This window comes from Adiantum capillus-veneris, chromosome 25, assembly GCF_014529385.1.
Source record: "Adiantum capillus-veneris isolate H3 chromosome 25, ASM1452938v2, whole genome shotgun sequence".
In the NCBI taxonomy this organism is placed as follows: domain Eukaryota; kingdom Viridiplantae; phylum Streptophyta; class Polypodiopsida; order Polypodiales; family Pteridaceae; genus Adiantum; species Adiantum capillus-veneris.
The window spans coordinates 124,568,069-124,582,388 of record NC_140955.1 but is presented as its reverse complement, the minus strand read 5'-3'; positions in this window follow the sequence as shown (position 1 = coordinate 124,582,388).

The window sequence follows — 14,320 nt, the reverse complement described above, 5'->3', positions numbered from 1 at the left end:
AGCATTCTATACGGGGTTCTTCACCATGAATACAGATATCTTTGGCCCGAAAATTCTGGACCTACATGCAAGGTACGAATCACTGCTAAAGATGCGGGAAACGATAAGATGAAGCAGCTGATCAAGGCCATGTCGGGGACGACATGAACAAAGAGGGGGGGGATGTTAGAAGCTGGACACACCCCACGACATCTAACTACTCGGCGGAATATTATCTTTGTAATTATTCATTCATTGAGGAAAACCCGATCTTTCACCTTGTAAATATTGGGACTTACAGAAGTTTTCGGATTGTATCCCAGTTTTGATAGTTAGATTGAGCAGATGGTTGATTTTGGAACTTTAGGATTTGAGAAGTTGTAAGGTATATATACCACTTTTTGACCTTAATAAAAGAACCCTTTGTCATTTAAAAAAAACAAGTTTGAAGTCTGTGAGTGAGCGTACTGTGTACGAGAGAGAGAGTGTAAGCTTTGTCTTGAGCTACGCGCCGATACCAACATTGCGCGCGTACGGTCCGGCTGTGTGAGCTCCTTCTACGAGCTTCATCGGTTGTTTGGGTGAGCATACGTTGTTCGATTTTGCATTGCAGCATATCCACGCGTTCACATTGAGTAGAACTACACATTAGGAACTTTAGATTTCGAAAACGAAGACCTGCAGATTTTGGCCAGACATCCTACGTGTTTCTACACCGGTTGTTTTGGGTCGTGATTTTGGTTCATAGACCTTAGGGAGAGCGGCCTATTGGTATTAGTAGGGTCTCCTTCAAGTTCTATGGTGTTTCGAGATTGTTTGATGGGTGTTCGGCTCTAGAAAGCGTTGTAGGAAGTTTCCTCTTTTGCACTCTTGAAGGCTGTGACTTAGACAATTGGTAGAGACCTCTGTAGGAATTAGTTAGGAGTCGGTCGAGTGTAGGTTGACACCTTATGCTTGCTTCCACGCGCTTGCGGGTCGAGCTTCGTCCTTAGCTGACATTACATGTTAGGTGAGTTCTCGTTGTGCTGACGTCCGTCGCGGCGTATCCGTCCAACATGTTGCCTATGGTCAAGAATGCGATCGGTGTCTTTTAGCTGCCGTGTGCACACAAATACCATCCATTCTACTTTTCAATGGTCAACGCAACTGATCCCAAGTATGTTGTACCAGACTGTAGGCAAAATGATGTGCACTTGGGAATTCTTATGAGGAGCTTGAAGGTAGGTTGGTCATTTTATATAACAAAACTTATTCTAATTCATTGTGGAGACTAATTGTGTGCGCTGGTTTAGCTGAGCCAGTGGATGAGAAAGAAGCTTCCACATCATCCATGCACGATGTGGATGAGGTCTTTGAACTTGACACCATGCTGTTGAAGTACAAGAACTTTGAGGGTGGGAAAACTGGTAAGAGTGGTGATGGACACATTCTAAAGGAGACAACTCCATTCGCAAGCAACCAAGGTAATGTCAATTTTGTATATCTGTCTCCTCCCATATTTGAATCATGGTCACAGTGTTCATTGTGGTCACAATATGCTGCCGAGGTACTGATGCCTGTAAGGAGGACATTGTTGAGGTAGAGGATCTTGAAATGGAATCAACCCTGCAATTTTTAGTGGTGGAGATGTGAAAGAAAAGAAAGAAGAAGGTGGAGGACGAGCTATCCTAGGACCCCAAAAAGAGTACTGGCATACTCCCCCCAAAAACTAGAGCATGCAAGAAGCTTTAGCTTGTTGCAGCTTTGTATCCTTTTTTTCATGCTATCTTTTTTAGATTGCAACTTTGTATCATTTTTCCCGGCTTCTTTCCATTTGTGCTCTATAGTTAAAATTCGTGTGGTTGGCACATTGATCACCAGCTTCCTTGCTACGAATCAATGTCTTGCTTCCCAGTCCATAGAGATTTGGCAATAATTGTAGTCTTCAACAATGTGCTTGCTTATGTGCATGATAAGCGCAAAGGATTGGAACCCCCAGATTTAAACACGTTGTACTTTGACAAAGTAAAGGGGGATGATAACGTCACCTACTATGTACAGAACGATGCAAAATTATTCTTGCTTGAACTAAGTCATACAAGTTTTCCTCTAGGGGCATGCTATTATAGATTTGCTCGAATATGTCATTTGATATATCATATACATTATGCTCACCTTCCCTCGGGGACATGGAAAACCTTATGCATCACACCAGGTGGGAGTAGATTAGAGCAGTGGTCTTGTTGTCCAAAACGACATAAGTATCATCTCGATCATTTACCTTGTCGTAGAATAGGCCCTCAACCACATACAAATTTTTCTCAATGATGTTGTGCCTTTGATCCTTTTCCTCTTTTTTGGCCAGGCGCTTTGTGTTGGTGCATTTCAGGATGTAGAAGTCTACAATTGCCTCCTCTGCAGTCACTGCAAAGTTCTAGCCAACCATCAAGGCATCACTCAGGTCATCGTGGTGGCCAACATACATGGGGGCATATTCATCCTCATCCTCGCTTGATGCTTCTCCATCGCTTTCATCCATAACTGCGGGTTGTATTTTGCAAGTATACCCACCCTTGCTATCATAATAATCAATATCTAATTCTCCTAAATGATTTTCTCATGTTAAAATGATCATTTAATATGGGAAAGTTCCAGGGGAGAAAAAGCTAGAATATTGGTTAAGCTAGCAGATCGGCCACAGTAGGAATCCAAAGGAGGGAAAATAGGGATCCAAAGGGGGGCCATCTGCAAAAGAGCCATGTGCAACAATGGGCTAAAAAGACCCTAAGGTTTAGCCCATTAAGACTTCCAAAATGCTAAGGTTCCATTATTCAAAGGTTGTGTCCAAAGGTCAACCTTAAGGGAATTGGATGCTTTGTGTGTGTACAAAAAAGTCTTTGCAATCCCTACTTGGGAGGGGGCGAGCCTTGCATGTAGGGGATGAGAGAGAAAGCCACACACACACACACACACACACACACAAGCCTACAAGGACACACTCTTGGCATGTGGATGCAAATCCAACCAAGAGCCAAGCTTCAATGCATGCTCATCTCCTCTACCAAGCTAATTACTAAGCTAAGCTATGCTAATATGAGTGATTATGTGAGGAGATGTACATCTTTCTCGTAAGATACTCCTTCTTCCTCTCAATCTACTCTCATACCCTGCTAGCTCTCACCATCTTCGAAGGTGTGTGAGGTCTTGGGTTTGAGATTGGGGATAATTAATGTTGTGTTTGCTAAGTGTTTTGCTTAGTGCATGAAGCTTTCATCTTCATTGCACTAGCTAGTATTGAAGGAACACAAAGAATTGTATTGTACAATGTCTCTCTTGATGGGAGAAACCATAATACAAAGCCTTTTGGAGGGGGGGACCGGCTCCATGCCAATCTGGTCCTCAACTGTTGTCAATAGCTTAATTTCTCTCTCTTTTGAAAGTACTGTTCATGCTATCTAACTAGATGTTATGGTTTTTGTTGCTCTCTCCACCCAAGCACTCTTGTAATTCTCATTAGGAATCTATTCTAATGAAATGCCCACTATGTTCATGCTAATTTCCGCTACACACAAGTTTTTAGGCCATTAAATGTTACATTGGTATCAGAGCACAAAGTTTCTCTTTTCTTGCTCAAGAAGGGAGGTTCTCAAGCTAGCTATAAATGGTTGGTATTATTAATTGCCTGTGAGTAAGTAGAATAGGGATTTTTCAGCCTTGCAGTGCGCCTGCCTTCGTGCAGTTAACGGGGCATCACCGTCGAGAGCTATGGTCTTAATAGTGGAGTCCTACGGGGCTTGCCAACGGCTTAACCACTATTGAGCTATTAGAAGCTTGACAGGAGCCAGTGCTGTTTTGGTGTTGAAAGACCCTCTCTTCTACTCCTTGCAATTAATGGTATTCGAGCCACGGGTACAGTAGCTTGAGTGATTTTTCTAAAGGGGTAAAGAGGAGTAGCAACTTGGGCTTGAAGTGCCAAAGTACACCTAAAAGTTGTTAGAGTGGCTGACAATAGTAAAGAGAGTGAAATTAACGTTGATAACTTTGATTTTGCTAATGAACAAGCTACTAATGATGCTCCGATGCTTGTTAACTATCTTGTTTCTAGGATTCAACAAGCCATGGGCAATCCATCTCTCCAAAGTGAAGTGCAACGGCAGCTCCGTGCTCACGGGATTCTCCTAGCTCATCACCATGATGAGAGAACACCTAGGAAGCCTCCTTGTGAGACTCCCAAAAGAGGTCTCTCTCCGATTCGGGAAGAAGAAGAGAATCCATACGAAGGGCTCAAGAATTTACTTCTTGATGATGCATCTCCTTCCCAAAGGAGAACTCAAGAGCCTCCACCAAAGGAACGAGAAAGAAGTGAGTCTCCCACCACCTCGGCGGAGATGGCTCCATGAAGACGGCGGGCTAAACACTCTCCATCACCACCAAAGCGGAGAAGACCATCACACTCTTCTCCACACCATAATTCAAAGAGGGATGATAAAAAGCAAGAGAAGAAAAAGGCGAGAAAGTTGACACCCTCTTCTCCATCTTCTTCATCCTCTTCCTTTTATGAAAGTGATGGTGAAGACGATGAAGATCAAGACAAGAAAAAGGCGAGAAAGAGGTCACCCTCTTCTCCACCTTCTTCAAATTCTTCACCTTCTGAAGAAAGTGATGGTGCAACCTTTGAACCATTAAAAAGAAGAGGCCATAGGAAATCCTATGCCGCATGGAAGAGGTCATCCAAGCTGAAGAAGTTCAAAGAGGGAGGGAAGAGCATCTCTTTCCTTACCTATGATGGCACCTTTGGTGCTACGGACAAAGTCTTGGCCTTTATCCAACAGTTCGATGTGGCGTTTGGAGACGAGGGCTTCACAGAGTCCTTTAAGCTACGCCATGTAGCTATGCACTTTCAAAAGTCCGCCAGACAATGGTGGTCTAGCCTATGAGCCAACGGTGAAGCTCCACGAACAAGGAAAGCTTTAAGAGCTTCCATTATCAAGCAGGTTTTGACCACCGATGCCAAAGACAAAGTACTCACCGAATGGCAAAGCGTAAAGCTCTCTCCCTATGAATCCATCCACAAATATGTAGACAAGTTTTGGGACCTACAACTCAAAGCCACTGTCTTCAAAAAGTTGGATTTTGGAGAGCAAAAGCAACAATTTTGTGCGGGCTTAACCGAAGAAATGGCGAAGTATGTCAACTCCCAAAGGCCACGTACCATATTGGCGGTAATACACCATACTATGGTGGCCCCTCAAATCAATTTTCAAACGAGGGCTAAAAGAAATAATAAGCCCACGAAAAACAAGGGTTCCAATGAGCCTAAGGGGAAGGACAATGTCCAAAAGTCCCCTAAGGGCAACTCCAACAAAGCTAAAGACAAGGGAGTTTACAAAGGTAAGAACAAACTCTCTCTCGAAGAGCTTAAGCGTTATCGTAAGGATAACCGGTGTTTCAAGTGCGGCGAACAAGGGCATGCGTACCGCACTTGTCCCCAAAAGAACAACTGCCAAGATCCTCCTAGAGCTTCCTTGGTTGAAATCCAAGAGGAGGAGACTCACCAAACTCACCACAAAGGATCTCCTCTATGCCATGTTTGGGGAAAGGTAAGAGAACATGATGCTTTTATTCTCTTTGACCGTGGTTCTACTCACAATTTTATATCTATGCAGTTGGCCACCAAGCTAGGCATACAAGCCTACGAGATGGGAGATGTCCTACCCGCAGAAAGTGCTTTCAAGGAGCAAGAAGCTTCAGTCACTCCCTTAATCAGGAAATTGAGGCTTCATGTTCAAAGCTATGTGGACAAAGAGGACTTCTTTATCTCTCCTCTCAAGCATGAGGATGTAATCCTAGGGGCACCATGGTTTGATCGCCTGGCTGTGCCAATGTTAAGTTTCCTGAAAGGAGAATCTCCTTTAAGTTCAGGGAAAAAGACATGTATATAGATGCTAAGGAAATGGGTAACACTATCCCCATTGTACATACACCAGCTTTCAACAAGTCAATAAAGAGCTCTATTTCCGTGTACATGATTTTTGTTAAAGATTCTCAAAATGAACCTAATGCTTTAGCAAAAGAAAATAAAAGCAACCAAAAGGAATTAGAGTTATCCAATTTTCTCAAGGGGTTTCAAGATGTTTTTATTGACGACATCCCTTGTGAGCTACCTCCTAAACGAGGTAATGATGACCATGCAATTGAACTTCTTCCAGGAAGCTCACCACCTAACAAACCTCCTTATAGAGTTTCTCAAGCTCAGCAAGAGGAGATTATGCGGCAAGTGCATGAGTTAGTTGAGAAGGGCATGGTTAGGCCTAGCTCATCTCCATTTTGCTCACTTGTGCTATTAGTGCAAAAGAAAGACGGCACATATCGTATGTGTGTTGACTATAGAGCACTAAATAGGATCACTATGCGGAATAGGTTTCCCGTTCCACGGGTAGAAGACCTATTTGATAAGCTACAAGGATCGACCTACTTCAGTAGGATTGACCTAAAAAGTGGCTATCATCAAATAAGGATAGTTGATCAAGATATTGTAAAGACCGCATTTCGCACCACATTTGGTCTTTATGAATACATTGTCATGCCTTTTGGCTTGACCAATGCACCAGCCACATTCAACCGCTTGATGGAGAAGCTGTTCAGGCCTCATCGAACCTTCACTGGAGTGTTCTTTGATGATATTATCATCTACTCTAATTCATTAGACAAACACAAGCAACACCTCCAGGTAATATTTCAAGTTTTGAGAGAGAATAAACTTTATGTTAATCGAAAGAAAAATGAATTTTTCTTGCAAGAGATTCAGTATTTAGGTCACATTATCTCTCAAGATGGCATCAAAATGGATCCATCCAAGTTAGAGGTAATAAAAGGATGGCCTAAACCAAGGAATCTTCATGAACTAAGAAGCTTTATAGGTATGTGTGCATACTATAGACGCTTCATAGAAAAGTTCTCACAAATTGCGGGACCATTACATGACCTAACAAAGAAAAGAGTTAGGTATACATGGTCTACTAAGGAGAGCAATTCTTTCGAAAAGCTTAAAGAAAAGCTTATCTCTCAATCTGTGCTTACACTACTGGATCTCTCAAAACCATTTGAGGTTCAATGTGATGCTTGTGGTGATTGCCTTGGAGCTGTTTTGCTCCAAGAAGGGCATGCCATAGGCTATGAGAGTCGAAGGCTCGACCCTGTTGAGCAAGCTCTAGGCATATATGAAAAGGAACTCCTTGCAGTTCTACATGCCTTAGACTCATGGAAGCACTATTTATTGGGAACTCCTTTCATTCTGCGAACGGATCACCAAAGTCTTAAGTACTTCATGACGCATACCAAGCTCTCCGACAAACAAATGAGGTGGGCAAATTTCCTTTCGCAATTTCATTTTCATATTGCTCACATTTCTGGCAAGCATAATCAAGTAGTTGATGCACTCTCAAGACGGCCAAGAGTGAATGCGGTTTCCATAGCAACTCACAATGATCTCTTCAATGATAGATGAGTATGCTATTGATCCCGATTTTAGAGATGTGATTTCAGCCCTTGCATTAGGGAAGAAAGAAGAACCATTTACTTTACAAGATGGTTATCTTCTCTACGGAAATAGACTATGTGTTACTAACTCACTACGTGAGAAAGTAATGTATGAATCACAAGCTCCACCTTATGCGGGACATAGAGGGATTCAGTCTACGTTAAAGGGAATTGAAACATATTTCTATTGGCCTACCATGAAAGTGAACATACAAGAGTATGTTTCTAAATGTGTGGTATGCCAAAAGACAAAATTTGATAGAGGGAAGCAACTTGGATTGCTTCAACCCTTGCCAATCCCTAATTCATTATGGGAGAGCATATCCATGGATTTTATCTTTGGATTGCCTAAGTCTATCCATGGGAATACACGAATACGGACGATAGTAGACAAGTTCAGTAATCATTTTATACCTGCCAAAAAGACTATCAAAGCCCATCAAATGGCAACCCTCTTCATTTCACAAATTTTCAAGTACCATGGCTTGCCAATGTCCATAGTGTCGGATAGAGATCCTAGAATGACAATTAATTTCTGGAAGGGTCTCTTTGAGAATTTAGGGACAAAGCTAAACTTCTCTTCGGCCTATCATCCACAAACGGATGGCCAAAGTGAAATAGCTAACCTAACAATTCTCGATCTACTAAAAGCCTATGTAACGGAAGTAGATCAAAGATCCCAATGGGAGAAGTACTTACCCTTGGTGGATTATGCTTACAATAACACTGTACATACTTCCACGGGAAAAGCACCTTTCGAGGTAATAGAGGGAAGATCAAAAAGTCCCTTGCTACTTAATGTACATGGAAAGATCTTCACTGCAGATGAGTATAGCCGAGACCTACAAGAATCTTTTCAAAAGATTAAGGATGTTATCTCTATCTCATAGCAAAGGCAAAAGGCTGCTGCTGACAAGCACAGAAGAGCCCAAGCCTTTAAAGAAAATGATTGGGTCTTATTAAAGTTTCCCAAGGCTCGATTAAGGCACACGACGGGCAAGAATCCTACGGGCCACCAAAAGTACTATGCTAAACTAGCAAAAAGGTAATATGGTCCCTTCCAGATTCTTAGGCCAATCAATAAGATGGCCTATCAACTCAAGTTGCCCAATCATTGGCTCATACACAATGCTTTCCATGTGAGCCTATTAAAGCCTTACAAAGGAGAGCCACCTCAAGAACCAACCATTGAAGACGCACCGGAGATCGAGGACCAAGAGGAGGTGCTGCAGCCCGAGTCCATTCTTCGACATGAAGACAAGGTATTAAGAGGCGGTAAGACTATCCGACGATATCTTTATAAGTTTAAGAATTACCCTTTTGAAGATGCTAGATGGATGCAAGGCATACAATTAAAGGATAACCTAAACCTTGTCAATGCTTACAATGCTTCCCAAGAGTAAGCAAATGTACAAAATGTTAAAAATGAACAAAGTTTTTTGTCTTATAAGACTCTCTTTTTCTTTATTGTGCACAAAAATGAAGTAGTATGCATGCTTAGATCAGGTTTGCGGAGACGACGTCTCCCAAACACCAAGTAGAGCTTGTCACTCTACTATGGAAGACTGATAGGACTAATGTGCAGACATGCTTGCGGCAGCCTCAGGCTCTCAAGCGCCAAATGGACTAGTCATCCATTGTGTAATGATGTCGTAGGGTAACATAGGGATCCTCTACCCGCTAAGAAAAGGACTCATGAATATGCTTTATCTTCTCCACACCATAGTCGAGGATGACTATGATTTCAAGAGAGAGGTAATGTCATAATAATCAATATCTAAATTCTCCTAAATGATTTTCTCATGTTAAACTGATCATTTAATATGGGAAAGTGCCAGGGGAGAAAAAGCTAGAATATTGGTTAAGCTAGTAGACCGGCCACATTAGGGGTCCAAAGGAGGGAAAATAGGGATCCAAAGGGGGGGCCATTTGCAAAAGAGCCATGTGCAACAATGGGCTAAAGCGACCCTAAGGTTCAGCCCATTAAGACTTCCAAAATGCTAAGGTTCCAAAATTCAAAGGTTGTGTCCAAAGGTCAACCTTAAGGGAATTGGATGCTTTGTGTGTGTACAAAAAAGTCTTTGCAATCCCTACTTGGGAGGGGGCGAGCCTTGCATGTAGGGGATGAGAGAGAAATCCACACACACACACACACACACACACACACACACACACACACACACACACACACACACACACACACACACACACACACACACACACAAGCTCCCTTTACACAAAGGGAATGAGGGACACATGTCAACTCCCTAGGCCAGATGCCCACAAGGTGTACCCAATTCCTATTGGATGGCCTTGGAGGTGGACCAATGAGAATTAGGCTAGAGTAAATCTAGTTTAATTAATTTAAAAACACTTAATAGTAAAACCAATGAGAATTAAGTCCTCTAGAAGACTATTGGAGCATTCAAGGGGTCCAATGAGCATTCAACAGCCCAATGGCTTGCCTGATTCCTATTGGCCAGGAGGCAAAGGGGTGCAATGAGAGTTGAGCTGAATTATTAAATTACCTAAAGCTCTCACAAAAGGGGAAAGGGGGACACATGTCAGAAGGCTATCACTTATGCTGCTTAATAGTCATTGGCTTGACCTAGGGAGGTCCAATGAGGGTAGAGCAAGAGCAAATAGCAAGAGGGCTCGCCCAAGAGAGAGAGGGGGCTGATTTTTGCAAGGCATTATCACACAAACTCACATAATCTTAGGGTGAAGAAAAGAAGACTATCTCTTCCCAAGCTTTAATGGAGAGCTCATCACCTACTCCAAGCTTGTGAGATAGAAGCCTACAAGGACACACTCTTGGCATGTGGATGCAAATCCAACCAAGAGCCAAGATTCAATGCATGCTCATCTCCTCTACCAAGCTAATTACTAAGATAAGCTATGCTAATATGAGTGATTATGTGAGGAGATGTACATCTTTCTCCTAAGATACTCCTTCTTCCTCTCAATCTACTCTCATACCTTGCTAGCTCTCACCATCTTCGAAGGTGTGTGAGGTCTTGGGTCTGAGACCGGGGATAATTAATGTTGTGTTTGCTAAGTGTTTTTCTTAGTGCATGAAGCTTTCATCTTCATTGCACTAGCTAGTATTGAAGGAACACAAAGAATTGTATTGTACAATGTTTCTCTTGATGGGAGAAACCATAATACAAAGCCTTTTGGAGGTGGGACCGGCTCCATGCAAATCTGGTCCTCAACTGTTGTCAATAGCTTAATTTCTCTCTCTTTTGAAAGTATTGTTCATGCTATCTAACTAGATGTTATGCTTTTTGTTGCTCTCTCCACCCAAGCACTCTTGTAATTCTCATTAGGAATCTATTCTAATGAAATGCCCACTATGTTCATGCTAATTTCCGTTACACACAAGTTTTTAGGCCATTATATGTTACACCTGCACATGATGTTTGTTGGCACATCTCCTCCATTGACCTTTGATGCAGGCACCACAAAAGCAAGAGAGCATTCTGTGCCTTAGTCCGTGAATATCCGTCTGACTGTAGCCATTGACACATAGTACCAGGATTGAACCCCCTCCTGCACTTGCAATCCCACGCTATAACTCTATCAGCATCATCCAGCTTAACCTCCTACAAAGCACAATCAACTTCTTGCATTTCTATGGGAATTGATTTTTGAGAGTTGCATTGAGGAATACAACAACGCTTGAAGTGTTATGTAGCACCCACCCGTCAGATTTCAACTGCTCGTGTGTGTGGGCTCTTTTGGCCACTGCACCAACCCCGTCGTGTTCACCCTTTCCATGGCCTAAAGCAATGAAATTGTGCAACATTTTGACACTGTCATATTGAAGAATCGTGCAACAAAATAGAATGGCCACCTTGCTTTGAATTGTGATGGAGCACCATCCGACCACACAGAATGTTGCTTGACACTATAGTCGTGTATTTTTAGCCATTCATTGTGCAAAAGAAATTAGTGCTACACAAACAAAGTGTCATGTGTCTTTTCATCAAAGATGTAGGAGTGAGTCGTCCTTTTATAGCACCAAGCGCATCATGTAAGTATGAAATGTGAACAAGGATTGTGGCCTAATATGAATACCAATGCATTGACTGGATCTCATTCTGCACCTTGAAGGAGTAATTCTATGCAAAATCCATTATAGAGACCACTACATCGTCAGGAAAATTGGAAAAACACTCCTTGAACTGTTGAGCTTGCCACTTGTACAAGTAGTTGTGTTTTATGAACTTCCCTAGTTTTCCTCGGAGCACAGAAATGAAACTCATGGACTGATCTGTTGAACCACGAGGTCTTTTCAACATTTAGCTAGACCTTCTTCATCCTTTTCCTGTGTAGGAATCTTTCCTGAAAATCATTCTAGAGATACCATCACTCTCTTCGATGGGACACAGCAAGATCCTTTTAATCCCGCAAGCACTATTAGTTGGCTTTGGACACAATACAAACTCCCATAGTTCTGCCAAGGATGAAAAAGTGGCTTTTGATGTTGTGCACCGCACTATTCCACCACTTGGACTGCACACAAGACACCTACAAAAGCATGACGTTCCATGTAGCCCGTATCCTCCATGGCACATCTAATTTCAGCCTTCCTTCAAGTAAACAAGCTGAACATGGTATTCACAACAGCAGGTGTTGCTATCCTTCAACTTGCATACAAAGTATGACTTCAGACCCTCAAAGCATCTAAGGGACATCCTAAATGTTTGTATGAGCCTCCTGGAACCACATGTACAAATCCCTCTGCCACACAAAAGACACCTAAAAATACTATAAAGTACTGAAATCTAATTGCAACACTTACCTACTACCACCTTGGGGTGTATTTTCAGAAAAGTAGGTATGAATTCACCTTTTGTCCACAAAAAAAGTAGGTATGTCATTTCTCCACCTTTTGGACCAAAGTGAGGTGGGGTCGGTTGAGCAGTGGGAGTTGGTGAAGAGTGGGAGTTGGTGTCTATTTCTCAAAATTCACAGTTTCTACTCCAATTTTTTGTACTATTGAACTTTTGTCCACTAGTGAAGCACTTCAGTACACTTGGAGAACACTCTGAAGCACTTTGGTGCCCTTTTAAGCACTCTGTAGCACTTTAAAGCACTTTGGGGCACTTGAAAGCACTCTAAAGAACTTTGTGGAACTTTCAAGCACTACAAGGCACTTTCAAGCAACATGTCATGCACTTTGATGCTCTTTGAAGCACTCTGCAGCATTGTAAAGCACTTTGGGACACTTGAAAGCACTTTGAAGCACTTCAGTGCAATTTAAGAGCACTCCGAGGCACTTTGTGGCACTTGATAGCACTCTGAAGCACTTTACTAGCACTTTGGTGCACTTTGAACTACTTTGGTGCACTTTGGAAGCACTCTAAACTACTTGGTGGCACTTTAAAAGAAATTTCAAGTACTTTGTGGCACTTCAAAGCACTCTAAGACACTCTGTGGCACTTTCAAGCACTATGCGGCACTTTTAAGCACAATGAAGCACTTTATGGAAATTTCAAGCACTATGAAGCACTTTGGGGCACTAAATAGAACTATGTGGCACTTTGAAGCATGTTGAAGCACTATAAAGCACTTTTTGATGCTTTCAAGCACTTGGAAGCACTCTGCAACACTTTAAAGCACTTTTGGGCTCTTGAAAGCACTCCGAAGTGCACTTTAAGGGCTCTTTGAAATCACTTCAGTGCTAGTTAAGAGCACTCTGAGGCACTCTGCAGCACTTTAAAGTTTTTGAAGCACTCTAAAGTACTTTCTGGCACTCTCAAGCACCATGAAGCACTTTAGTGTGCTTTGGAAGCGCTCTAAAATACTTTGAAGCATTTTTTGGCGCTTTCAAGCACACTGAGATGCACTTTTTTGGCTCTTTCAAGCATTTGTAGGCTCTAAGTGATGCCCTTTGAAGCACTTTGAGACACTTATAAATCATTTCAAAGCTTTTGAAAGCACCCAAAATTACTAGCATTGTGACACACTTTCAAGATGTTCTGGCTAATATACTTGAGGTAAATTGAGGAGATGCACCGGATGCTTCACATGTGCCCTCTTGCTGATTCTCTTTCGACAACCGAAAACTTTCTTGTTTGAGGAGATGTGGGTTTCCATTGACCAGAATTAAAACACAATTTCTCTGATTTCAATTGTCAAGGTACTGGTCTTATGCTTTTGACGTTGACAAGTTGGAGAGGAGGAATAAGGGAACACGCCCGGCACAAACACAAGGCCTCTCTATAGCTCAGAGTATCCACAACACCCCTATCCTCTCGAAAAACACCTTAAAAAACACTCTTGTCACTACCAGACCACCGCTGCTCAATTTCCACTGATCACACACCCCACAAATCCAGCACACGACACACAACTACTGCCATGATCTATCTCCACCCTTACACACGCACACAGCCCCTCAATCTCACTATCTCACACAAAACACCATCGGTCCAGGGGGGCACACACATCCACACTGCCGACACCGAGGGAAAACACCAGAGCAGGAGAAAGAGAAGGGGGGAAGGGGAAATGACACAAGAGCAAAGACAAAGGAGGCTTCACCACTACTCAAACACTCTTTACAACTCATTTACATCGAACGGTGCACCGACATGGTCGTCGGGAAAGAAAACATGCACTTGGGGCTTTGCAAGCACACACCTCTGCACAAAAAAGCCAAACCAAGAACTCACACACACTCTCTATCTTGGCTCTCTGCAAGCTCACCGGCTCAAGGCCCTGGGGAGAAGCCTACTCTGGCAAAAATCATGAAAAATGGCTCAAAAATGGTTTATGTAGGGGTGCCCCTTTTAATTTGGGCATCTGGGCTCTG